Source organism: Lampetra planeri, chromosome 19, assembly GCF_965212315.1.
Source record: "Lampetra planeri chromosome 19, kcLamPlan1.2.h2, whole genome shotgun sequence".
NCBI classification, from domain to species: Eukaryota; Metazoa; Chordata; class Hyperoartia; order Petromyzontiformes; family Petromyzontidae; genus Lampetra; species Lampetra planeri.
Window position 1 is genome coordinate 9,656,812 of NC_136125.1, and position 26,407 is coordinate 9,683,218.

Here is a 26,407-nt window from a genome sequence, read left to right on the forward strand (position 1 = left end):
TTGATGACTTGCGACTCGACTTGGACTTGCATAACAATGACTTTGTCCCACCTATGAGATGTGGACTCGAGTCATGTGACTTGGACTCGAGTCAGACTCGAGTCATGAATTTGATGACTTGCGACTCGACTTGGACTTGCATAACAATGACTTTGTCCCACCTATGAGATGTGGACTCGAGTCATGTGACTTGGACTCGAGTCAGACTCGAGTCATGAATTTGATGACTTGCGACTCGACTTGGACTTGCATAACAATGACTTTGTCCCACCTCTGAGTAGTAGTAGTTGTACCTGCTGCACTGGGGTGGTGCAACGACTTGGGCAGTTGCCCCCTTTGTCACAGAGTGCAAAAAAACAGCGGCATCCCTCCTTGCTTCTCAGATCCAGAATTTCAGATTTAATTTAATACGGTTAGCAACACCTTGAGTAGCGTAGCCCAAAGGTTGCTTCTGCGGTGCACAGTAGTGCTGAGGGCGGAAAAAAAAGAAGTCTGCCATCTGTCTTTTATTTTATATTCTTGCATTTAACGTATATATCTTGCAAGTGCATATTTCCATGCAGGCAAGTATGCTTTTAGAAATAACATCCTTCAAGATTTTTTTTTTAACCTACCATATAAATTCTGTTTTGGATGGGTTGTATTTGCGGCCGGCATGTGTGAGTTCCATGCAGACACGTTCTGAGTTTTTACATCGTTTCAGCCAAAAGTCTGCAAGCATTTGGAGGAGTTCCTGGGATCTGTAACGATCAATAAACCTATTTTAGATCTTCTTCCAGGAGACAGGTGGTCCAAATAAGATTTTATTGGGTGAAACACGGGCAGGAATACAATTCGATTCATTATATTACACTGCACATTGGGGTTCAGCCAATGTATAATGGTAAAATAAAAATAAAATAAAAATCACAGGAAGTACAATTCCTGCTTTCATTAATTTTATTTTTTTACCTAAGTGATTTTACCGAAAAAAATCTAAGAATATGAATCCTTGCAGTCACGAAAGCTTCAAATTTAGAATCAATGTATAATGGTTATTCATACCGGTCACTGTTACCATCCAATCTCCAGGCGTGGCAGTTTGAAACATCGGATACGTTTTTAAAATCTCGCTTGCACACCATGCTGGCCTTAATAGGCGCTCACTGACGCATTTTCCCTCAAACGTCGTTTGCCCTTTGGTGATCTGCGTGTCTACACTCTACGTGGGATCGTTGTCTTCCTACGCGGGGCCGTGTCGCAGTGATTCACGACTTCAATTCCCAGCCACACGTGGTGAAGGTGGCACGTGTGTGGTTCTGGTCACAACCACCTTCCTCCTGCGCCGTGTCATCCTTCATGGCAGCTCGTTAACAGCACTCGCTTCAACAACTTGCATGACCATACAAGGGGTCCTTTGCATGCTTGTGTGTACGTGTGTGCTTTGACATATTTTTGCTATAATTTTGATGAATTAGTGCTTGCTTTCATTAGAGATCTCAGTGCCCAAGTGTGAGCATTTACCAGCAAACTGTTTGAGTGAGTGCGGGTAGTTTTGAGCTGTTTTAAACCTCCTTGACTTTTAAGATGTTTTGGGAAAAATGTGAGTTGCTAGAAATAGGTCAAGAATAGGAGTTAAAAGCCACCTAGCTCTCTCTGACGTTAGCCAGAAACAGAAGAATGAAAAGCATTGATGAACAAAATGTGACAGTGAAATGATGGATAGTGGCTTAAGATGTATTTTCTCCGTGCAGGTTAAAACAAATTCTCACAGCTATATCCCAAACTTGAATAGAATTTATGGGCAAATTATCAGATGCATCATCACACAGCAATGCATTGTTGTTACTCAAATAAATGTGCCGGTTATTTGTTTGGATTGCAGAATCGTTAATCCAGCACACATATTTGTAAAAAATAAAAATCAAATGCTTCAGCACAAACTTGTACGACCCATTTGTTGAGGGGCTTGTTGAGTGTGGGCCTCCCAAAGCTATGCAAACATCTAGATTTTAAACGTATTTCTTTAGCACCGTTTTTGTGTTTAGTTTGTTGTCCTTCCCCCCCCCCACACACCTACGATTACCGCGGCTAGATACGTACGGTGTGAAAGAAGTTCAACATACTTACGTGCACGCAGTGACGCTTATTTGACCTTACTTCACCACGCTGGTCAGTGCAAGTTGGCGAAGGCGAGAGTACACTGCCCTCTACCGCCAACACCACCTTTCATACCTGTGGTATGCATGGTGGTCGCCCATCCTTGCACAATCCAGGCTCAAGCCTGCTCATCTTCTGTGCTACGACGGCGCGAGGCGCATTGTGGATGATTCGGTCCGAGGTCAAAGTCAAACCTGGCGAATTGCCCGATGATGCTGGATGCAATTACCAGCGAAACGTCGTACTCAAAAATTGTAAATGTTGTGGTTTCACGCTTCAACACACCGGTGGGCTAAAGCAGTGAACTATTTGTCTTTTGTCAACGTGACACTTTTTTTGCTGATTGGCCGTGTCGGGTGGTGGAGGGTTACGACACATTTATAAATAACGCGATCTAACCTAAAAACGTTGATTATGAATAATATTGGTCGCGAAAGCCTACGTGTTAAAAAGTCAAACCTGACACTGAAAGTAAATGGATGTCTCCAGGTATCTGTTACATGAAACGCCTGGATACGATTTACGTTTCTCGCTCATGACTCGGCACCGACGATAAGGTAACAAGGAAAACAATTCTGCAGGTGTGCGGACGCAGACGAGCATTAGATCTCCCGGGGGAAGAAAAAAAAATATGATCATTGTCACCACTTGCCCGATAACAGATACTAAATAACACGGCATTAAAGGGAGTGATGGAAGATCTGCCGGCCGATAAGCCACTGGGTGTCAAGACTCTGTTTGCAGGGGAACGTGAAAAATCATTGATCGTGGGAATCTGTCATCAGACTAATCCCCCCCCCACCCCCAGTCCTTAAGATGCAGCATCATACATCTTTCTGGCTCGCACATTTAAATGTAGCATAGCCCGATGCAGGCTCGTTACGTGATGCGGTTGTATCAAACTTTACGGCTGGATGAATGCCAAAGTCATCGTTTGCGGAGTAACGCGCTGGCTAATGTTACAACTGGAAGTGTGTTCCACTGATGAAAACGTTCCTGGGGACATTTTTTTCTCTCATTTCCAAGTAACGCTTTAACATGTGCCACAGATGGGCCAACAATTTTCGAGTGAAAATCTGCTGAATAAAATTTGATAAATAAAATCCAAGCGAGCGCTGCATTTCGATGCATTGCATGTCGCTTCAATACAGTATCAAGAAAGGTCTCAATCTTAGATGCCACCAAGTACAGCTGCAACAACTTTAGTCGGCGATTTGCAATTATTAAATGTAGAAAAAAAAATCCGTAATGTCTCGATGAAGTAGATTTCCAGGCAACGATGTTAACATTGACTTGAAAAAAGAGTATTTTTTTGTTTCATGTGTCCAAAGATGTTGTCTCGGTACGGTCAAGGGAGCCTTCAGATGAGACGCAGCTCTTTGAAATTTCAAAATGTATTCCATATTTGGTCGGCGTCCTGTACGGAGAGAACACATTTTTCCATCGCTTTTTAAATTATCATGTTTTTTTTTTACTTGTTTGTTTTACTCTAGCGGTAAATTAACCGTCACCATACTCGACATGAAATCTATTCCATGGGGTACCTTGGGAACCACTTGCTCCGGCTGGTTTGGCCTTGTGACAACCACGTGGCCAGGGCGGGCAGCAGTTACTGCAACACGTGCCGTCGTCACGTGCCGTCCGTCACGTTGAGTCGTATTTTACAGACGACCCTCCTAACCAGCTGTAAAGCATATTTCTCCATTTCGATGATTGTTTTACTTACAATTTATTATTACTTATTATTTCGACGTTGTGTGATTGATGCGGGCAATTTCCTGCATTTTAATTTACACATTCACCGTGAATTACGGTCATTAAGAAAACGCAGCAAGATTCAGGGCCTTCTGGATGGTTGATGTCCTAATACTATTTTTGTCGACTGGAATAAATTAGAATCCTGTTGATTCAGCAAAGTGAAGGTGTTTGACTGAATATTCACGGCATTGGGCATGTTTCCAGTAACAACACGGCCAGTAAAAGCTATGAGTTTCGGTAACACGGTAACATTCTCGACACCGTATTTTCTTTTTACTTTGCAAGCTGTTAAGCTCATGCTGGTGGTACACGCTTTGAAAAATAATCAAACGTAAGTTATGTTGTGGACTGCAATTTTACAAAAATAGGTTTAGTATGGGGTCAACGCACAGTGTGCATGTTTATATTCATGATGAAGCGGTTTTGGAGAGTGGTAGTTTCGTAGCGCACTGTGCTACGACCCGGGTTTCATTCCCGCTCAACATCAGTGGCGAATATATATGCAACATTTGTGGATTCGCCCCTAGGTCAACTCAGCCTTAAGTGGGAATCTGATGCAGTGTGTACACATCAGCACCGGAAAGACAAAGGCGTCATGTTTTTTTCCCGGCCACACCACCGTCTAATGCGTGCCCCATTGCAGCTTTCTTCGGTGATGTAGCCACCAGGACTTGCTCCAACAGCCCGTGTGGCTTACACAGGGGATCTTTGTTTTATTGTGTAAATACATTCAAATATTTATCTTCAAGAGGCTCAGGTTTAGCAACATTGCCAATGCAGCGGCTATTGCACTGCAGTGTTAGCCCCAAGCGGCCTTATTTCAAATCCCAGGCCACGCACACATCCGCTGCTCTCTAATTGCCACCGGCAGTGAATGGGGGACCTCTCCCTCCAGCGACCTGACCCATGTTCTCTTAGTGATTGCTGATAGGGTTGAAGTGTCTGGGACCCATGCAGAAAGCACAGGGCAATGAGTGCAAAGAGTCAGGTGGCATGAGCCAGCAGCCAGTACTGCTATACAGGCGTACCATGAGGCATGGCTATTGCGTTCATATGCAACAACTTTGAGACATTATATATTTAAAGGCAGTTCTTTTCCACTTCAACCTAATTTGAAGGGTTGAATGGAAACTTGTTCCGAGTAATGGGCTCACAGTTTTTCACTTTGTTTGAGAGATCCATTTATCGTGTTTAAATAGATTCAGGCAATATATCTCACCAGCCTAGTTTGCACATTAGCACAGTAATGATCTTGTCACTGAACTGAGACGGTTAAGCCAGTGGCAGGATCTTGGAGGTTACACAATGTTTTTTTTGTTGCAATTTAAAGTTACGTGGTGGAATGAAGATGAGGTTTGTCAAAGTTCCGGGAGTCAGTCTCAAGAGATGTTCAATTACACTGGGTAAGCAATTCGGCGCGCTGTGCTTCCTGCACTTGTGAACGTAACCGGCAAAGGATCTTCTTGCACCTTCGACGACAGAGGCACGATGAATATTCCAATCACAACTCGCCTCTCACGACAGCCGAGAGACAGATGCACAGTGGCAGCAACTGGCTTCACCTCCGCCTGGCTGTGTGGGGCTTGTTGTGTGTCACCCCCTCGTATGCACGGTGGGTTTTCTCCGGGAACTCCGGATTCTTCCTCGCATGCCACCACCCATTACACGGAATTGGTTAAACATACCAAAACGGCACCTTTATGAAATGTCTTCAGGCTCGGTGAGGCTTTGCCGAGATGAATAAGTAAACAACTTGACGGCAACGCTAAGCCGGTTACCTCTGCTTTACTGATTTATTGAGTAAACGAAATAATTTTGAACACATGAGCACTGCTTATGTGGACAAGGGGGGCCCCTTGCTCGCTCCACTTGGCACACTCGGCCAAAGCAGCCACAACCCCCATTGAATGGCCGTGTTCTGGAGCACCTGTTAAACGCTAACGTCCTTGACCTTCTCAGCAGCATTTTGTGCTGTTGAGGAAATAATTAGTCCCAATCACTTGTCACGCGAGAGAGATTTGTTTGGCTAGTGTTTGGAAATGAACCCAGGGGCTGGCCTTGCACTCGCTGGGGCCAAACACGAGGCCACGGTGACTTTCCCCCGAGCACAGGCGTGGACATCATTAACCCGCCCCCCCCCCCACCCAAATCTTTCATTCGTTTGCTAAAGTAGAATGCAAATTTTTTCCTTCATTGTCAAAATTCGTTCTCGTTTTCATTGTACGTTCGGCTTGTTTGTTAATTGACATTCACGTTTACTTTGGCCACAATTGTAGCGCAGCGTCCGAGTGCTGGCAACGGTGTTTTTGGGGCCGTTTTGTAAAGACGCTTAGGTGGACTGGAAGGAAAGAGTCCAACATCTCTCCCCGAGCTGATGGCTTTCTCTCACGCTTGGTTCATGAAGCCGGGTCCGGCCCCGAGCGATCTGAATCAGAATATTTGGACTGCAGGAGGAGGAATCCGATGAGCTATGAAGCTCTTTTTGACAGATGTCCAACATGGGCCGGGTCTGCAAGTTGTAACTTGGTTGGGTGCAATCGAATCGATTACACGTGGTTGCCCACTTCAAGCAAGCTTCGAGCAGCTGCGAATTTAGAAGCATCGGACTGCTCGGTGATTTGTGATTGGGCATATTTCATCGTGTGCACATATGCGAACCGCAATTGGTTGTTACAATTTTGAATACTCTGCTTACTGCCCGTGTTGCACAACTACTCAGAGATGAGGACAAAGCGGTCGCGGGGCAATTCAGTACTGTGATATTCCCAGAGTGATTTAGTTGTGCAACTGATGGTTCAGTTGTGGTGGAGCCGGTTTTAAGACTGGCAGCTCACAGTGAAGCTTACTAAACCTTAGTTTTTGCCTTGCAGCACCAGATATGCTCAGCCAATCTTTACGTTCCTGCTAAATGCAAATCAATGATTTATGATTTCTTTCATGGATTATTTTTTCCCCCGCCCATGAACGTAAAACACACTCGAAGGCACACTGATATTTATAGTATCTGTTTCATTCATGAAAGTAGGACCGGTATCTAATTTGTTTAAGTTCACGACGTATCACCGTGTTCACGTCGGCCTCTCTTTGAATTCTTTGTTCTGTGGAGAAATTGAGGGAAATCCTTGGGACGCCACTTCTGTATATTAACCATACTGCCAAGGGGCGGGGTACAGCGTAACGGGTTACCGTTTCAATTCACATTAAATGTTTTTTTTTTATGAACTGTGCAGGCAACGGAAAATGTTCAGAGCCATTTCAAAAATGTCTGAACATTTAATTTCAGAGTTTGCAGAGCACTAATGCATCACGAATTGCAGTCAAACAAATCATCTAATTTATTTTAAACCCAGCGAGCAGTATAGCACTTTAAATAAAACTGGATTGTTGCCATGGTGTGACTTTGATTCAATCTTCCGGCACGGCAGTTGAAACATTGGAGCAAGCTCCTTAAATGGCTCCACTGCCATTAGCCAATGGGCACTGCCACCTCTTCCAAGACATCTGGCCAGCGCGAAACATCGAGGCCAAAAATAGCCTCGAGAGGGGCTTTTACATGGAGCACTCTCAAGTGAAGGCAATTGCAGGGCTGCACCTTTAACTTAAAAGAAAAATACAAATTACGCATGAGATCTATTTCAACTTCATGCCAGCTTTCATCGAGGGCAGGGGTTTGTTTGGCATGTTTTTTTTTTTTACAAACCCCCCCCCCCCTCTCATCCTAATTACTTAAGTTCGTACATGGAAATGCTTCCACTGTGTGTCCGTTGTGACCGCGGATACCTTCCACGGGAAGCCGGTCCTCCCCAAGGGCACATTCAACAGGACGCTTCCCATCTGCCCTCGAGCTGCAGCTCCCTGGAGGCGTGTCGAGAGACCTGCCATTGCCCGCAGCGCCAGGGTTGTTGCCATGGTGGAGTTTGCCAGAGCCAGGGGGTTGCAAAAGGGCTGACAAGGCACAGGCTGCTCGCGACGGGATCGTTGCAAAGCCTAAGCCACTCAAGGTGATGCCTTTTCCATGAAGGGAGAGTTGGGAAACAATTATTGCACAAAGGAAAACCGAATCTCAAGAGACTCGCCAATAACTCGGACGCCCCGTGGCGAACGAAATCAAAATCTACAATAGGCGACGTCTCGGGCAATGACCCTACTTCAATAGCCCCAGAGAGGGGCGTTCATAGCACAGGAATGCGTTCGCTGTGCTGCGATGAGGATCCATGGCCCGACGCGTGTGTTGAGTTTGTGTTATTTGTACCTATGCACGACTGTCAACGTAGTATCACATTTTTAATTGTATTATTACAAAATAAGTGGGCTTAAATTAAAACATTTTACTGGTAGGAACCTCCTGGTTACACCAGCCCACAGGGGGATTATTGTGTCCGTCCGTCGTGCATCCAAAAATTGGAGGGGTGGGGCTTGGTGGAGAGGGGAAGGTGGGGAGGTGCTGGGTGGGGAGGGGCTGGGTGGGGAGGGTGGGGAGGGGCTGGGTGGGGAGGGTGGGGAGGGGCTGGGTGGTGAGGGGCTGGGTGGGGAGGGTGGGGAGGGACTGGGTGGGGAGCGTGGGGCTGGGTGGGGGGTGGGAGGGGTGGGGCTGGGTGGGGAGGGGCTGGTCACCCCGTGGTGCCCTTATAAAACTCAACGTTTAACCTACTCACGCCGGCTTGTGCCCGCCCTCACAATCGGCCATATTTGCGGAATACACCACGCCGCCGTTGACCCTGGTCATTGACCGAGCAACCCAACGTTCCTACCAGCTCCCTCCGCAGGAATGTGTTAAAAAAGTTTTTGCATTTGTTCATTGTGCATGCACGCAAATTGCAAACGTGTGCTGTAGCCATGCTGTAGTGGCCACGCTGCGACTGCTTGCCTGCAGTAAAATAGAATAAAGGGGGTGCTCAATTATTTATTTATTTGCGTGTGTTATTCCAATGTAAAGGCAAGCTGCTAATGATGAACGGATTCCACTCATTTAATTCCTCTTCACGGCGCCTCCTCTTTAAAATCCTCCTGCGCACGCAACAAAACGACATATTAATAAATAACTAGCGGTAACTTTTACCCGTGCGGATTAATGCGTGGGGAACGATGTTAATCTAGCCTCTCTGGCACCATTCTAATGACGCATTTAAAAGCACTTTGACATTTTCAGACTCTGTACAGTAAAAATGCCTTTGCTGTGTTGCACGTGCGTGGCCCAACATTGACAAAGACAAAGATCCCCCGTATAGCCTTAAAAAGAATGTTGGGGCAAGTGCTGTCAGCGAGCAGCAGCCTATGAAGGCCGGCACGGCACACGAGGGGGTGGGTGGCCAACACGACGCCCGGCCGCCTTTGTCTCCCCAGTGGCGATGTTTAACACACGGAACCAGGTTGACCTGGGGGGGGGGGGGGGAAGAGGCCCAAGACCGACTCAGATAATAATCGTCACGAGTGTTCGCCGTGAGCCAGACTCGAACTCGGCTCGCCGGGTTCGTAGCGCAGTGCGCTAACTGCTAAGCCACCGCTCCCCCATAGCGATGGGCACGCACGCACACACGAACACAGCTTTCCCCGTGACACACGCGCTCATGATTCACGTGCTTATGCTTATTTAATAGAAGAGAAAAAAAATGTCACTGGGGCAATGTTGAGAGTCTGAAAGCGTCACCTGGCCCTTTTTTGCTGTTTTGTTTACGGTTGCGACACGGAAGGGGGGTGGCCTTCCTAGCGGCTTGACACACACCTCGGCTGGTTGCGATGCAGTTTGTCCCAGTTGCTTGGGAGCCGCTTCATTTAGCAACAGAAGCGGAGTGGGGGGGGTGGAGGTGCCCCTCCGAACGCTTTTGGAGGAGAGCATTGTTTCCATTGACGCCCTTCGCCGCAAAGCGTCACACCCAACCCCGTGTCCCCACCGCGACAACACCACCGCTTGTTCGCCAAAAAAACCCACCACCAAGGTGTGGCGTGCGAAGGATTTTTGTTGTTGTTGTTGAAAATTCCACGTATTCCGCTCCACCGCTTGATTGCGTCTTTGGGCTGAATGCGCAGCTGACGCTTTGTGTAGAGCTGGCAGGGGTGGGCGTTTTAAATCCATTCTAGATTTGAAGCTTTTGTGACTGCAAGGATTCATACTCTTAGTTCTTTCGGTAAAGTCACGTAGTTAAAAAATGAAATTAAAATTAATAAAAATAAAATAATAAAATCACGACGTTTCGGAGACTTGTGTTGCCTCCGAAACGTCGTGATTTTATTATTTTATTTTTTATTAATTTTAATTTCATTTTTTTACCTACGTGACTTTACAGAAAGAACTAAGAGTTTTAAATCCATACCGATCGCACGGTGAGGGTGACACACGGGGCGAGGAAACGCCCGGGGGAGGTCGTTCGAAGCCTTTTACCTGCGGGACCACGCACACCAACCCCAGTACAGGACCTCCCATGATGGCACATACATCGACTGTGGCCTTCTGTTGTTAGAGATGGGAGCACTTTGTCCTCATTAGAAACGTTAAGCTGTCTCTCCCTTATTCCCACCGCCTCCACAGAGCACACATGGTTGGGACGGGGGGGGGGGGTACCTGTTAGTGCTGCTGTTTGCAACTTGTGTGGCACGTGTTCAATTAGCGTGCGCAATTTGTCACAATGTGCCCCAGGCATTGCGCCTCAATCTTAGGATCACGTGTTGAGGCGTTTGTAATATCGAGGGGATGCTTTGTGCAACAATGATGCGTTTTCGCCCCCTCCCAAATAAAAACAACAATGCCTAATGTTCAAGTCACAACATGTGCTCGCAAGTGCAGCGAACCTGTTGTCTCGGGACTTTCGTTCTCGCATTGTTTCAGCGAGTAAATTAACGATTAATAGCCGCCTTGCGAAATAATATGACTCATAATCCTCTCTAATCTCTCTGATCAGAATGAGTAGAACCCTCGCGAAAGAACATTATCCAATATCGCATTATTCCACTTCTAAGGCAGTATTTGTTGATGGACAATTCTGCCAATGTGTTTTTTTTCCCAGACGTTTTGCTCATATTTGATGTTGAGCTGTGAATGCCCTCACAAAACCCTGCGCCTCGTCAGTTGAATCTATTTCTCGCGCAGAGCCTTGCGAGGCCTCGGTTTTAAGTAGCCCTCTTGTACTCAAAGTAGAACGCTGGGAGGGATGTTGGCGTTGGAAGGCATTTGCATCACTTTGGTGGCACTGGCAAAGATATGCCCGCTGAATCGTTGGCTCTCTGTTATCGCCTAAGTGCATCAAAACCTACCGAGACTTTGTAGGGCCTCCCGATGTATCAGCGCCAGCTGCTACGATCTTATAATAGACATGTGAGTTAGCGTACTAAATCCGATACAGGCTACCTAACAGAGTAAAACTGCTCACAGTGTGAAACAAGAACGAAATGCAATTGTGTAGCATGTGCGTTTTATATTCTATATATTTAACAGTTCTCTTTAAAACTCGTAAATATATTAAGAAAAAGTTTTGTTATTTAAAAATAATCTGCAGTATTTTCGTTTTCCGACGTGCAAATGGAAATACAGTTAGGAGGCGAAAGGGGTGGTTACAATTTCAATGCTATTTTAATTCCTTAGCAGTGCTGCCAAATGGCACTGTTTACACAGGTGAACACGGCCAGTGACTTAAAGCTGAAGAGTTAAACTTTGCAATTACGGGCCAACGAGTATGCAATGAGATTCCTCTTTGTCCTGAACTGTCACGGCACGAGAATGGGACAATAATTCACTCGCGGTGTTTGTCTTTCATTCGAAGCTGTCACGAGCCACTGTTCTTGGAGCTGCAGGTTACACGCGAGATTTTCCTCACTCCAGTTTGATGGAGGATTTTTTTTTTAAGTGGTCGAGGCGGTGGTGTTTGAAGGTTAGAGGGAAAATAATACTTTTTAAGAGTTTAAAATATCAACTTTTCCATTTCCCCCACTTTAAGTGTTCTAATGCCGGCTATTTGCTCGCTGCGGTCGTGATCGGTAAGTTTGTTCAAGTAGAACACTGGCTGTAGAATTTGCACGTAAATAATTATTACACGTAGAATTTCAACGAAATAAAACCTGTGGCATGATACTAAGAGGTTTAGCGGAACACTTTGAATGATTTTTTTTATTACTTTAAAGTACATCTCAATGCATTTCACTTGTAACAGTTAACAAATTGTCCTTCATCCCTTTGTAAGAGTCAGAAGACCTCTCACAACGGATGTTATAGCCGCAGACAGGGATTTAACTTAGGTGCAATGGGTTCATCGTGCACTGTCCTGACCACTGCACTACCGCTCCCCATACTCCGAGCCCACATTCTCGCTCCCTTTATATTCAGGGCTAAAGGTGCGTGGATATTGTTTGCACTCTATGACATGGCATGGGTAATGATGATGCTAATCTTAATTTTAAAAAGCGACTTTAATAACAAAATGTCAAGACGTCGTCCAAATAGAACTACACTCCCAACTATGAATTCGATTCTAAACTAAATAAAAATAGCAACAATAATCACCTTCACAACACAGCTACAATGAAGAACTATGATAAAAGTTAATGATAATAATTACACTCGTAATATGGGTAAAATCCAATCAATGTACAAAAAAAAGAATGAATGACACTAGGTTTTCAAACTAGATTTAAATGCTCTAACACGGTCACAATAATATTCTTGGTTCTTTCGGTAAAGTCACGTAGAAGGGAAATAATATAAATAATAAAAATATAAAACAATAAAAATTCTCACGACGTTTCGACTGCAACACAAGCAATCATCATCAGGTGTGAAATCCACAGCAATAAAATCCACAGCAAGAAAATTGCTGTGGATTTCACACCTGATGACGATTGCTTGTGTTGCAGTCGAAACGTCGTGAAAATTTTTTATTGTTTTCTATTTTTATTATTTTATTATTTCCCTTCTACGTGACTTTACCGAAAGAACCAAGAATATGAATCCCTGCAGTCACGAAAGCTTTAAATCAAAACGCTCACAATTCTTGACTTAGATAGGAAAAGCAGCATTCCACAGTGTTTGTGCATAGCAGTAGCACGCACGATCACCCAGCCTCTTTGAGATTGTCGTGGAGAGTAGCGCGGAGTCCACGGAGCGTAAATGGTCAGCGTGGGAGCGGTAGAGTCAGCGAGTGGCTTCCAATCGTTAGGTTGCGAGTTAAAATCATGGCTGGGGAGTTGAGCTAATCCCATTCTCTGGGGTCGATAAAACGAGTACCACTTTGTAGGGAAGTCAACAGTGGTTCTTACCATGAAAAATCACTCATTTCTCACTCTTACTCAAACTCCTCTTCCACCCTGCCTTCCCTTCTCCATCACCAACACCATCACCCCCTTTTCCAAATTCCTTGCCCATTCATCACCCTCATCATTAACCGCTCGTGCTCGTCGACACTTTCATCATCGTTTATTTCGCACATCATCATCGTCGACATATTCGTGCACTGCCGCCCTTTTACTCAACTCGTCACATTTCTGCTGTAAAAATCGCGATTTGTTTTGCGCCTTACTTTAGGCGCTATGTAAATCAAAATAGGAGAAGATAGACTCATCCCTACCAGAGGTATGTGGATGTTACAAGATAGATGAGCACCGCTTCAATGCTCATTTTAACAAGATGTAACTCTTCTTGGTTCTTTCGGTAAAGTCACGTCGAAGGAAAATAATAAAATAATAATAAAACATAATAAAATAATTCTCACGACGTTTCGGCCACAACGCAAGCAGCCGTCTTCAGGTGGAGAACAGGTCTGTCGAGAATTATTTTATTATGTTTTATTTTTATTATTTTATTATTTTCCTTCTACGTGACTTTACCGCAAGAACCAAGAAGATGAATCCCTGCAGTCACGAAAGCTTTAAATCGAAAAGATGTATCTCTTTCAGTTGACTTCATGCATTAACGTGAGAAAAAAAATCTACAATGCAAGCATGTTGTTGAAGGCCAGTTATGCAAGCATAAAGTCGGCAGACTATCACATTGGCTAGATGTCATATTGAACAAAGGCACAACATATGTATTTTTTAAAATATATAATTTCAGTCAAAGTTTAATAATCCAAGTGATTTTTTTGGTGCACAGACAGCAAAATATAAGTAATTACTTGACCCTGTACTGTATTTTATATTGACCAGTACCAGTAAATCACATATGGCCTAACCTCGCTCTGTATTTTAGAGAATGATATTTAACCATGGACATTAATTCACGTGAAAGTAAGAATTTTGACTGCACAGGTGGTCTGGGCCCCCCCCCCTCTCAACTCTCAGGCTCTGTGTGCTGTGCATTGTCACGTGAGGACATGTGGCTGCTGAACGTAGAGGCATGTGCACCAGAAATTAAGAGCCTTACTTTAAACAAATAAAGTTATTGCACATCCACAAAGTATACAGAAAATAGCTTGTTTGGTTAAACGGCGTAAAAATTCCATACATTTGCCCTAAAAGGAAAAATTACGTACTCTATGTATAATTTGGGACATTTCAAGCTAGAGACCTTCTTCGTGACATCTCTATGATGTTTGTTATTTGTGCCTATGCACCATTGTTAATGGAATAAATGGTTAAACGAAAGGATGTTGACGTTATTATATATATATTTTTTCAAAATATACCCGCTGCTTTGAAACGCAATGAGAGGATTCACATGCATCAGTAAAATGGTTTGTCTGGATGGATATGTGCCGTACATTTTGTTTTTATCAGTTTGTGAAATAGCAAGTATGGTTGGGGGAATATTTTCTGAAAGGACAATTATCTCGTAAAAAAAGAAGCAGACACTGAGATTAGGCTAAACCTCTCTCCCTTGGTATTCGGTATGTCTGAGTTGTGTTAAACCCGTTACTCCCATTGCAGCAGTGACAGTTTAAAGTCTGCATATTTTCACTTTTACTTTCTAATGGCATTGGTACTTTGTGTGTTTAATTCAGCTTCAGCCAAAAGTCAAACACGCCATTAAATTGAGCTCAATCTTTCAGGCTGGTACAGATAGTAAATGTTTATTGTGGTTCAATATCGTTACATTTAATGGGATTGCTTAATCAATTTAAACGTGGTCTCATTTTCAGCCAAAAAAATGTTACAATCAGAAGATAATATTGACACATCTCACCAAATGCAGTCACAATCTACGGCCCTTTGTCAATGCACTTCTGGATGACAGTCTTAATCTAAGTTGTCTTGTGGTTGTTGTTGTTGTTGGTTGTTTGACTTGCATCCCACTGGGATTTTTGCACACAGCGTTGGTGTACGGTGATTTTTTTTCTGCAATGTTTTGCTGTCTTTCTTGGATTTTCTGTTTGCACTTAGTCACATATTCACTTTAAGATCTTTTATGTTCATGTTTTGGTTTGTTGCGGTTGCTCCCGATTCAAGAGCCGAATGGCTCACAGGGCTATACCTAATAAATGAACTTGAAATTGAACTTTCGGCGGTCTGCATTTAAATAACGACACCGTGCTGGTCAAGTGTCGCTTGGCGAAGGAGGCACTCAGCACTGGTGCAGATATTACCACTGATGTCAGCTGTGCCTGGGAATTGAACTGAAGTTACCGTGCTCATAGCGGAGTGTGCTAACCACTGTGCCACTGCTCACCGCAATTAACAATAGATGTGTACGTATATATACACAATTGCCCGTGATTCATACAATTTTACTGAAACCGAATAAATCTTTTTTTTTTAGTGCGGATCACTGCCGATATTTGAATGATGTATCGGATTGTCAATGGCGAGCTTTCTTTAATTTTTAAAAGTAGTGTTGGTATTGCGTTGATCACAAACGTGTTAGTTGGAAACATGCATGCCTTGGAAACCATTCCCATGAATTGATATATCTCTGTGGCATTTTGGGAACTTCAAGGGAATTCTATTCGCATGACCTTGGATTAGTGGTTGGCAAAGCAAACCAAACTGGCCTGTGCCAGTCCTGCTGCTCAGATAGCAATGCTATTTATGCAAAAGTAGGGTCCCATATTAAAACGAGCATTGGAGTGGCACTCACGAATGAGAATTGGGGGACACTCATCTCGAAATTCCACGTTGTCATGGCAGGGATCATGTTTGTTCCTCTTTAAATTAGCCTTAACCCCTCAGTTCTGGTCATTAACCCTGGTTCTCTATATTTTCTACTTTTCACACATGACACATTGAGATCTACGGATGAAATGCGCGTTAGAAATGTAAATTAGTTGTATTATCATGATCAATCACCATTGTCATCGACGGCCGTGATCTATCAAACGAGATGATGTGCCATCGTATCTTTCATGGTGTCCGAAAGCAACAATCCATCTAGCTCTTGCACATGAGCCGATCTCATCTCTCCATATCGGCGGTGTAAAAGCACTCCTGGGCATGGTGCCTCTTACGGCTGTCACTCCATCGCGAGTGTTGAACACCGGCCAACATTCTTTCGAGCGAGGTATACGGAAATACGTTAGTTGAATTTCTTTCGCACCGTACGTAGCCAACCGTGACGATCGGAGGTAACGATGCCCATGTTATGTGCTTAATGTGGGCTTTTTTTAAATGTATGTATGCATGTAAGAACGGGATAGAATTCGAATCGAGTGAGGCAATTTCGCTGTCCTAGCCTACTTTTCTTAAAATAAACATCATGTTGACTGGTCATTATTGATTATATTAAAACTCAATAAAGGTCGATTATCCCTTGTCAGTAAGAACTGGAACTCCGTAGTGAAAAAAGGATGGTTACAGCATTATTCGTTATTACATATTTGTATCTTAATTTTAGAACTTTCGTGACTGCAGGAATTATTATTTGGTTCTTTCGGTTAAGTCACGTCTAAAGATAAAATAATACATTAAATTAAATAATAGAATACGACGTTTCGATTGCAACACAAGCAATCATCATCAGGTATAATGAAATAGCGACATAATATCTAATATTTCTGGTTAGATATTATGTCGCTATTTCATTATACCTGATGATGATTGCTTGTGTTGCAATCGAAACGTCGTATTCTATTATTTAATTTAATTTATTATTTTATCTTTAGACGTGACTTAACCGAAAGAACCAAATACATATTTGTATTTCCTGAGGAACGTTTTTAATTACATTCTATACTTTTACCCAAAAGCTATTGACAATATAGGCACATTTAAATCCACACTTTTATTTGAAAGTCGTATGCTCGTCATACAACATTTAGATGCCACAGCATGACAAGCAGATTGTGTTGAACACATCTGGCGAACTGCTGAGGCCAGTTTCTTAAGCGCGCAGAACACAATTGCCTCCTGCCCTGCTGCATCCACCGTTGTGGCTGTTGGCGGAGGTGATGGCATAAAAACCCTGAAAGCAGGGGCCTTGACAGCGCAATTATTCCCGTTCTTTTGTACATGCGGAGACCAGGAGTGAGACCTGGACACCCGGCTTGCTTGGCGTGCTCGCCTCTGGCACGTGAATTGCATGCACAGCTCTCTCGCTCTCTCTTTCTCTCCATTCTCGGGGTTGAGACCTTGTCAGTGAGACACAAAACATTGAGGCGGCCTCAGCACGTGGCAAAAATGGCACGAACGCAAAACCGAAACTTCTCACGGAATAGAGTGGCACGTTGCATGGCACGTGCGTGTAGTGTAACGCACACGGAATTAGGAGCGGGAGTGAGGCTATTTAGAGAAGACAGTATTCCAAAAAAAAATATCATACCTAAACTAATGTCAGGGTGAAGATCCGTTATTGCGTACTAACCGATAAAACGCAGTCAGCGTGACTGCATTGATAAACGCGTGCCTGTAACAATCGGATGCGTGAAACAATATCTCACTGTCCAAAAGTTTTAATCACTCTTCACGTAGTATGGTCTGGTGCTTTTCGCAATTTGCGGAGGAGTGATGGGCGTGCGAGCCTTGAATAGCTGCTCGTGTCTCTAAATTTAATGTTTCAATAAATACCCTGCACGAACGCTCAGGCGTGCAGGGCAATATCAGGTGTGCAACTGGGTTCCACGTGGGTTTTTTGTTGTTGCGTAATCTAAATTCAACACTCGATGAAACCTGTTGCCTGAGCCGACGTGCAGATTGAAGAATTCGGCCTCAGACAAGTGACTCATCCTCCTGTGTTATCTTCTGAGCCACACGTCCGAGCCGTCCTCGCCGCGGTTGTGGATTTTCATTTGGCCCGTGCAGGAATTACTGGATGTTTTGCTTAAAGGACCTTCCGAAAACCCGACGTTGCATTTCATAAAGAATAAACCTCAGTGGCGAGAGGTCGCCGAGGTCACCGAGGTCAAAATCATAACTGGGAGAGGTGCAGTACAGGCGGTCATTTCAACATTGCGATCAATGTAAACCAGCAGCGATCTGCGAAATTCCTGTAAGGGGAATTACATCATTGGGCAGACATGGCGATGATGTAGGAAAATAACAAAAATGCTTTTCAGCTAGCGGTGGTCCGTCACACGTAATGCTACCCATTGATGTAAAGATTACAGCGAGGCGAGACAAAAAAATCCTCTGCTGGGGGTTATTGAGGTGTCGTGCGTGGAAAAGGTGACGATATTGGAAAAATATCACGCGGGGGGATGGTGGGAGGGGGAGAGGTGGTGGGGGGGGTGCGACTCCTCCAGTCTGCAGTGCGGCAGGAGGAAATAAAAATAATAAAGCGTGAACCCCAATGGTCCTGTCAGAAATGTACAACATTTGAAAAATGTGCCGACATGTGTCAAAACACAGCCGGCGGTAACACGGCGCAGAGCGGTAATGCTCGCAGCGCACCGCACATTTCTGTCTGTGACAGTGCCGGCCCTTTGTCCGATGCACTTCATAGTTCCTCGAGTGAATGATTCCAGCGCTAGGATAAGTTATTAAATCAAGGCAAAGGTGCAGCCACGGCGGCATTTGCTTGCTCACGCAACTGCTCGCGCAAGAAAGGGCCTCCGCTCGTTGGAGCTCCAGGGGGCATTTTGACCCCACTCTTACCCGCTGGCCAAGCGACTTCGAAATAGGTGGGCGTACTCACACTTTACCCCACCACACACCATCTGGCAATCGACGAACTGCGGTGTAGCCATTTATACCGCTCGGTGGGCAAGTGCTGATCTTGAAACCTCTCTGGGTTGTAAGTCCAGTGTAATCTTACACCATGGCAGCTTCCCAGACGTCACAGAAACGACCTCTCTCTTTGTGCCGATATGTGTCCTCTCTCTGTGTGTCCTTGTGATGTATGTCTGCTTGAATGTCTGTCTATAGTTTTCTAGTTAGATTTTTGTTGCTAATTATTTTATGCCTGATGATGATTGCTTGTGTTGCAATCGAAACGTCATAATATGCTATTATTTCATTTATTATTTTTTCTTTAGACGTAACTTAACCGAAAGAACCAAAGAATAATTCCTGCAGTCACGAAAGCTCCAAAATTAAGACGTGATTGTTGAAGTCTACCCGGGGGAGCATTAGCACGGCAATTTGTGCACTACGTTATGAACCTGGGCACGTGGGTTTGAATCCTGACCGTGGCTAACGTCAGTACCACGTGATATCTACACCAGTCCTGGAGCCTTCACGAAACTGCACTCAAGAGCACATTTGAAGTGTGGTCAAACAACGCTCATGACTGACGTAGCATGAGGAGGCCTTCGTTCAGCGGTAGATTGAGACAAATTTGTAAATACATGTTTTGATTATCACAATATAACATTATTTCTGTGTTTCAAGTACTATACAATGTTAAACATTTGATGAACCGTGCGTACTGTAATTGTGGATTTTTTTGCGTGTGTTTTGATGATTGTTTGTTTGTTGTTTTTTTCCCAGGACACAAAAAACATTTTCGAGTAAGAAAATGGAATGAAGAAAGGAGTCCAGTCTTTACTTTCTTAAAACTATTTTCAAAGATCTCTTTGCAACAAAATGTGTACATACATCATACTTTTTTGCTGGGAAACTACGCAATTCATTTTAAGATCTGATTGATTTTTTTATCGATTAATACTCTTCATTCATAATAACGGTGTTTGGGTTAGATCACGTGAGTATAAATGTGTCGTAACCCTCCACCACCCGATACAGCCAGTAAGGTTCGTCACGGAAACAACGCGCCAATTAGTTACTACTTTAGCCCACCGGTGTGTTGGAGAGTAAACTCACAACATTTACAATTTGAGTATTTACGCAATCTAACCCAAAATCCTTTATTATGAATAATATTGGTCGCGAAAGCCTACGTGTTAATACTCTTCATACACGCACTTCCACCAGAGGTTTTTTTTTATTGAAGGTTCTTTGAAAATGTTCATAGAGATGTACACACACAAACAAATACTTAAATTATAATCTCATATAGTCTCCAATACGCCATTTTATATAGTTGGTGTCAATTTCTCTTTTATATGCTTTAGTCGCTTCAGTGATCTGCTACTAAATGAATCAGTGTGCAAACGATGAATGCAACAATTAATCTTCATGAGCGAGGGAATATATATTGTCCAATGAGTTTATTGAAACTTCATTTGAGTTTTCAAAAACTCAGACCAGGTGGCTTATGGGTAGAGCGAGTGGCTTGCAAGCGAGTTCAAATCCTGGGTTTGGGGGAGTTGATTCGGCTCATCATAAAGCTGGTGCCATGTTGTGGGGAAATCGTCAGTGGTCGTCCTATGAATGAACTCGGCCCCTGCCATGGGAATGTAGAGTTTCCACTGCTGGCTCGGAGCTCTAAGACAGGACATGAGAATCATCTTTTTGGTTCTTTCGGTAAAGTCACGTAGAATGGAAATAATAAAATAATAAAAATAAAACATAATAAAATAATTCTCACGACAGTTTCGGCCACAACGCAAGCAGCCGTCCTCAGGTGGAGAGCAGGTCTGTCGAGGAGACAGTCTGTAATTTTTATTATTTTATTATTTCCATTCTACGTGACTTTACCGAAAGAACCAAGAAGATGAATCCCTGCAGTCACGAAAGCTTTAAATCGAAAAATAGGACATGAGAACTCATTAAATAAAGAAATGACTTTGACTTCGTTTTGATTGATAATAGTTGTGTTCCTTAAACAGCCAACGTTTGGTTAGTAACAGCAGCCAGTGTTTGTAGTTAACGTTTTAGTTCATGTTTTAAATATGTTTCTTTCCCTTTATGCAACTTTGTCGTGAATATTAAACATCCCAAAAAAGCAAATTTGGGGACTGGTGCATTTATATCACTTAATTGCCAAACATTGGCAACTGGAAGCAGAATCAGAATGTCTATTTATACTGCAGGAACGCGATGAACTATGACGCTCTTTTTCACAGATGCCCAGTAGTCATCCGTGAAAAAAGCAATCGAGGTTTCCATGAAAATGTTTATCGCAGCGAAATTATTCACTGTGACATTCACGTGTGTGCTCTTTGCAATTATTATGAATTCCACGGTCGTACTTTGGCTACTTGTTTATAATACAATGTCGGCATGAAATAAAGCATTTGAACAACTTTGGTTATTTTTGGTCTGATGTGAATGCGATTCTCTTCTGACAACTTAATATATTTTTTATAATGTATAATAATAATAATAAAAATACATAAACTTCCATACAATGCAATAAGGCAGGTTCTAACACTGTGTAGGTTTTCGCGGTTGTGCTGTATTTTACTTCCAATGTTCATGATGGAACTAAAAAAGCACCCGCAACGTGGAGTGAAACGTTGGACATCGTTTCGATTTAAAGCTTTCGTGACTGCAGGGATTCATTTTATTATGTTTTATTTTTATTATTTTATTATTTCCCTTCTACGTGACTTTACCGAAAGAATCAAGAAGTTGGACATCGTACCAAACAAGACGTGTCACATCCCGACAACACACTGGACGGCGAGAAGGCAGCACCTAACACAACATCTTGCCTCTTCGCTTAACTTGTAACTTTTTAAATTCACATAAAATTCCCACATGCGAGATTTAGCAACAGCAAACACTCTGATGACTTCGGGAGTCTCTGAGCTTTATGACCTCTGCTTTGATTCCAAGAAATGCCACGCTTAAATTACGCAAACTGAGTGGCAACGTCAGAGCTCAGAGTTCTGAGTAGATTCCTCGGTGCCAGTGTCTACCTAAAGACCTACATACGTGATAGAGTGCTAGCCAAGGAATTTAACACATCCGAGCGCCTGCCCATTGAGGAGATGGAGCAGTGAAATGTAACTAGGGTGCACGTGCTGGGTGGATTGTAACAACGCCGGAGCACGGAAGGTGGTGGCGGCGACTTGGGGATATCTTCACCCAGCAGTGGATTGACCATGGCGATAAGAAAACGTGCTCTGATGAATGCATGGCGGGTATGATGGCGGATAGTTGTCATAGCTTTTCGGCATTGGGCACTGATAACAATGTTAACGGTTGTAGTTCAGATTAAGAATGTATAAGGTGTAGTTAAAAAAGAAATGAGACGTAGAGAGTCGTGAATAATATTATTGTGATGAAACACACACAATGTCTTTCATACGGTGTATTGGGATGAATATATTTTGTGCATTCATATTTTTGAAAAAAAAAATTGTAGGTGGTTGTAAGTATGTGAAGTGCGCATAACTGAATAAATGTACAGTAATTCCTCGTTTAACGTGGTAGATGCATTCCTGAAAAGTGCAACATCGAGCGAAAAATGCTTTCAGCGAAAACAATCTCCCCATAAAGAACGTCACGATAAAGTTTGGCGAGATACGATGTACTACGACGCACACACGGTGAGATAGCGACACAAACAACTCAGGGTATGCCGCTGCATTACTTATATCATTCCATGAACTGTATTGTACCTCTCGGCCACGCAGCTCAAGAGAGTAATTCGCCGTTGACCACTACAGAAACTGAGTTATATCAGCGCGTGTTCCACGTTATAACGGGCGAGTTTAGCATTATAACGGAGGGGGTGGGGGGCGTTCCGCGTTATAACGGGCGCACTCTGCGTTGTACGAAAAGTGTTTCGCTAATGGGAAAAAAACGCGTTATAGCGAAAACGCATTGTGTGAACACCACACGTTAAGCGAGGACTTGCCGTATATGGATACGTTCCACAGCGCACCCATCAGCCGCTGGGTTTCTGCGACACAGCGGTGGTGCTGGCTAATTGGGGGCTCTAAGCAGAAACTCCAAGTGATGTAACAGGAGAGATGGACAAGATTGAGAAATGAAGAGATTAGAGAAAAGAGGTATAGATTAGGCAGAGATGTAGTGAAATAAGAGATGTAGACAAGAGACAAATATGGAGTTGGTTGAGGGAAGAGATGATAGAGATGATAGATATAAATTAGCCTTGTTGCGTCATTTATAACTTTATCATTATTTAAATTTGAGCTGATATATTGGTTCACCCTAATTTTTTTCATGAATCCAGGGCCCCTTGAGCTGTTTGGGGCTCTTGATTGCTTATGCTTCGTGCCACCACTGCTCCCGCAAAATCCAAATCGTCCCGTGATGATGAACTTTAAAGCCCAGAAGGAAAAACTGGAGGACACTTCCACAAATCAGATTTTATCCGACTCCGCGTTGAGGCCCCTGCTTTCCCTGGATTCTGTCTGCCACAGCAGAGGATCTATTTGGCGTGTCACACAGCCGCACCCACGTGGCATTTTAATCCTTGATGAGGCCCACGATCACGCTATTCCAGAAGCTGGAAGAACGACCCAAATTCCCAGGTGACTCACGGTGGCGTGCTGCACAAAAATTACACAACCACAGAGCCAAGTCCGATCCCAATTGGCTCTGCGGTTGTTTTGGTTAATTTTGTTTTGTTTTAATTTAATTGCATGGAATCGCAGAAAAAAGCCCACTCGAGGCGAAGTGAAGATACATTTCAGTAAGGTGAACCGAAGAAGAAGAATAAAAAAAAACCCCAGCTACAGCCACGTTTGTCCAGCTGTATGATGGGGGTGTGGAATACTTAGATTGAGCTCTGCTTACATTTTTTTTGATGCGGCAATCTCGTTCTGCCCCGCGCATTCCCGGGATGTTTGAGTGACAGTGTACACGGTGGAGTTTATGATCCCCCCCACTGACAGCCCGCGCATCCCAAAATCTGACCCTCACTGTGCACAGACACGTGCCCTTCTTTCTTTCTTAATTGGTTTAAACAACAACAACAACAACTTTGCGCGCGCGTGTTGTTGTTGTTGAACGTGTGTACATCCGCGCAGCCCTTTTGTCAGCTTCTACCCCACGAGGGCCTTCCCACGCCGTGTGGGTCATGGGGGGTGGAGGGAGGGATTATTTGACCGCACTTTTCCAAGACCGGTTTGGTCAGCGCTTGTTGTTGGCGAAGGCATGGGGCCATAGACGTTGGAGGAGAGTGCAGTACAGCAGGGGATTGGGCTGCACTGCCAGTTCTGGTGACAGTGGAGAGCCACAGCAGCCTGTATGCCTGTTGGACACCAAGGCCGTAGCCGTGGAGTCAACATTGGTGGGGGGGGGCAAATCTTCCAGGGGGTCCCTCCACCCCATAAAAACATCTAAATTTGAAAACGAATTTCCTGCCTAAAATATTAAAAAATTCACTAACACACAGGATGGACTTTTTATTTATGTTTAACAATAATGTCTAATAGTGTATTGTATTACATTGCTCTGTTTTTTTCTTTTTTACCTTTTCTTGTTTCATTGTATGTAATGGCAGAGATTAGGGATTAATAAAGTACAACCATAACCACAATCATATAAACTGAAATGTATTTTATAGCAATATAATCGAGGAGTTAATCCATTGTGTTGGGAATTTTACTAACTAATTAAGTAGGCGATTGAGGTTTTGCTTCGTCGTATGTATATTAAAAAATCTGATTAATCGTGTTTATAAATGTTGTAAACATATAGAATCAAACACAACTTAGATAACGCGTGTGTTGTACGATGCTGAGCAGTTAGTAATGCGCTGCGCTCTGAACCCTAGCAACCTGAGTTTGATTCCCGGCCATGGCTAGAATCGGTGGTGAGTAATATCTTAGCTTGTATGGGGCCCGTAACTACCTTGAACAATCTGTGTCGTGAATTTGATCAAACAAACCCCGTGATCAAGACCTTATCCTTCATCCAGCTCATGGATACGAAACAATGGGCTGCTCTAAGAACATAACCAAGACTAACATTGGATTGCCGTTCCTGGATACTGGAATTGATGTCGCACTATGTCGATAAAAGATTGGTATATATTACATAAGTTACGTGGCTAATTCGTTAGTATTAATTAAATGTAAAATACAATCAAGAATACGAACAGTATTTTTGTGACTTGGTGACAGACAGACTGAGAAGCTCGCGATCAGAAGGGTGTGAGTTGAAATCCTGGTTGGGTTGGCGCGGGTTGACTCAGCCCATCCATCCCTCCGGGTTCCATAAAACTATAGACCACATGGTTACGAAGTCACCAGCGGTTTTTTCTATGGAGAGACTCGCCCCTGCCATAGGGTTGTGGAATTTCCACCCGTTGGCTCAAAGCCGCAAACAGGAGCCGAGCAACCTCCCGAGCGCTCTGTCGAGCAGGAAAGAACCGTTTCGAAATCGCGTGTATTCATATGTAAATCGATGCACTGACTCATTAACAACAACAACAACATCACAGCTCCATACATACACACCTGCTCTTAGAAGCTGTGAAAGTCAAGGTTAGTCGCCTATTCCAATTTTGCCTTTTTTCTTTTGTATTTTCGAGCGTGGGCTTGCGGGTCTGCATCTCTCCACGTGGGTTCTCGTCAAAGTCAGTTCCCGCTGCTTTCGGGGGTCGAACTCTGCAAGTCAGGCGAGTGGGGTTAATGGAAAAGCGGACAGGACCACCTGACGTTACACTGCACAGACACCTGAATCATGAACCGCATTTCATTCCTCCGCGTCAGTGGAGAATGGAAGGATTGCGTGAGGTATAATAATTTAAATGTCGGTAGCGAGAGAAGATAAAAATTCAACAACGAATGCCTCTTCTGTAAAGGCAATGTGGCTTACGTTATTTTTGGGGTTTTTCGGTGAAGTCACATAGATAGGTTCAAATAAAATAACAAAAAACAAGAATACTGTTTGTTAACCAAAAAACTACGACGTATCATAGTTTACTTACATGAACATCAGCTGCCCCGCCTATGCTGCTGACACTTGGGCGACGCCCATTTTTAAACCTTTACAAACAGTTTGCCTTTAGAGGCTAACCCCCTTTTCCTGATGACGACAGCTTGTGTTGCGATCGAAACGTCGTAGTTTTTTGCTATTTTCTTTGAACCTATCTACGTGACTTTACCGAAAGACCCAAAGAATATGAATTATTGCAGTCACGAAAGCTTCAAGTCAAGTTTTGACTTTCATTAGTTTATGCTTTACATGTGTTGCCAAAAAACTGTTTACTAGTGTACAAAAGTGATTATCATGTTTTTATTTGTTTACATACTATGATATTTAAATAGACTGGAAAACAAAACAATGAATAAAGACAATAATAAAATAGCAGAGGCTTTTAAAATATAGGATGATCCGTTTATAGATACCCCACTCAACTAATTTATAGGAATAAAAACATTTTAATTCAAAGCCT

General features: G+C 43.5%; 1 protein-coding gene across 2 annotated transcripts in view; it reads left to right on the forward strand.

Moving 5' to 3' along the window:
* The window catches only part of LOC144724084 (uncharacterized), a 73,833-nt gene extending 52,501 nt beyond the window's left edge, over positions 1-21,332 (forward strand). The window contains exon 12 of one of the 2 annotated variants that reach the window (XM_078602949.1): positions 19,675-21,332. The gene's annotated coding sequence lies outside the window, so the exon portion shown is untranslated. Of the gene's footprint in view, positions 1-1,243; positions 1,923-19,674 lie in introns of those variants that run through there. The other variant, XM_078602950.1, reaches the window with a different exon arrangement.
* The last annotated feature ends 5,075 nt before the right edge of the window (positions 21,333-26,407 follow it).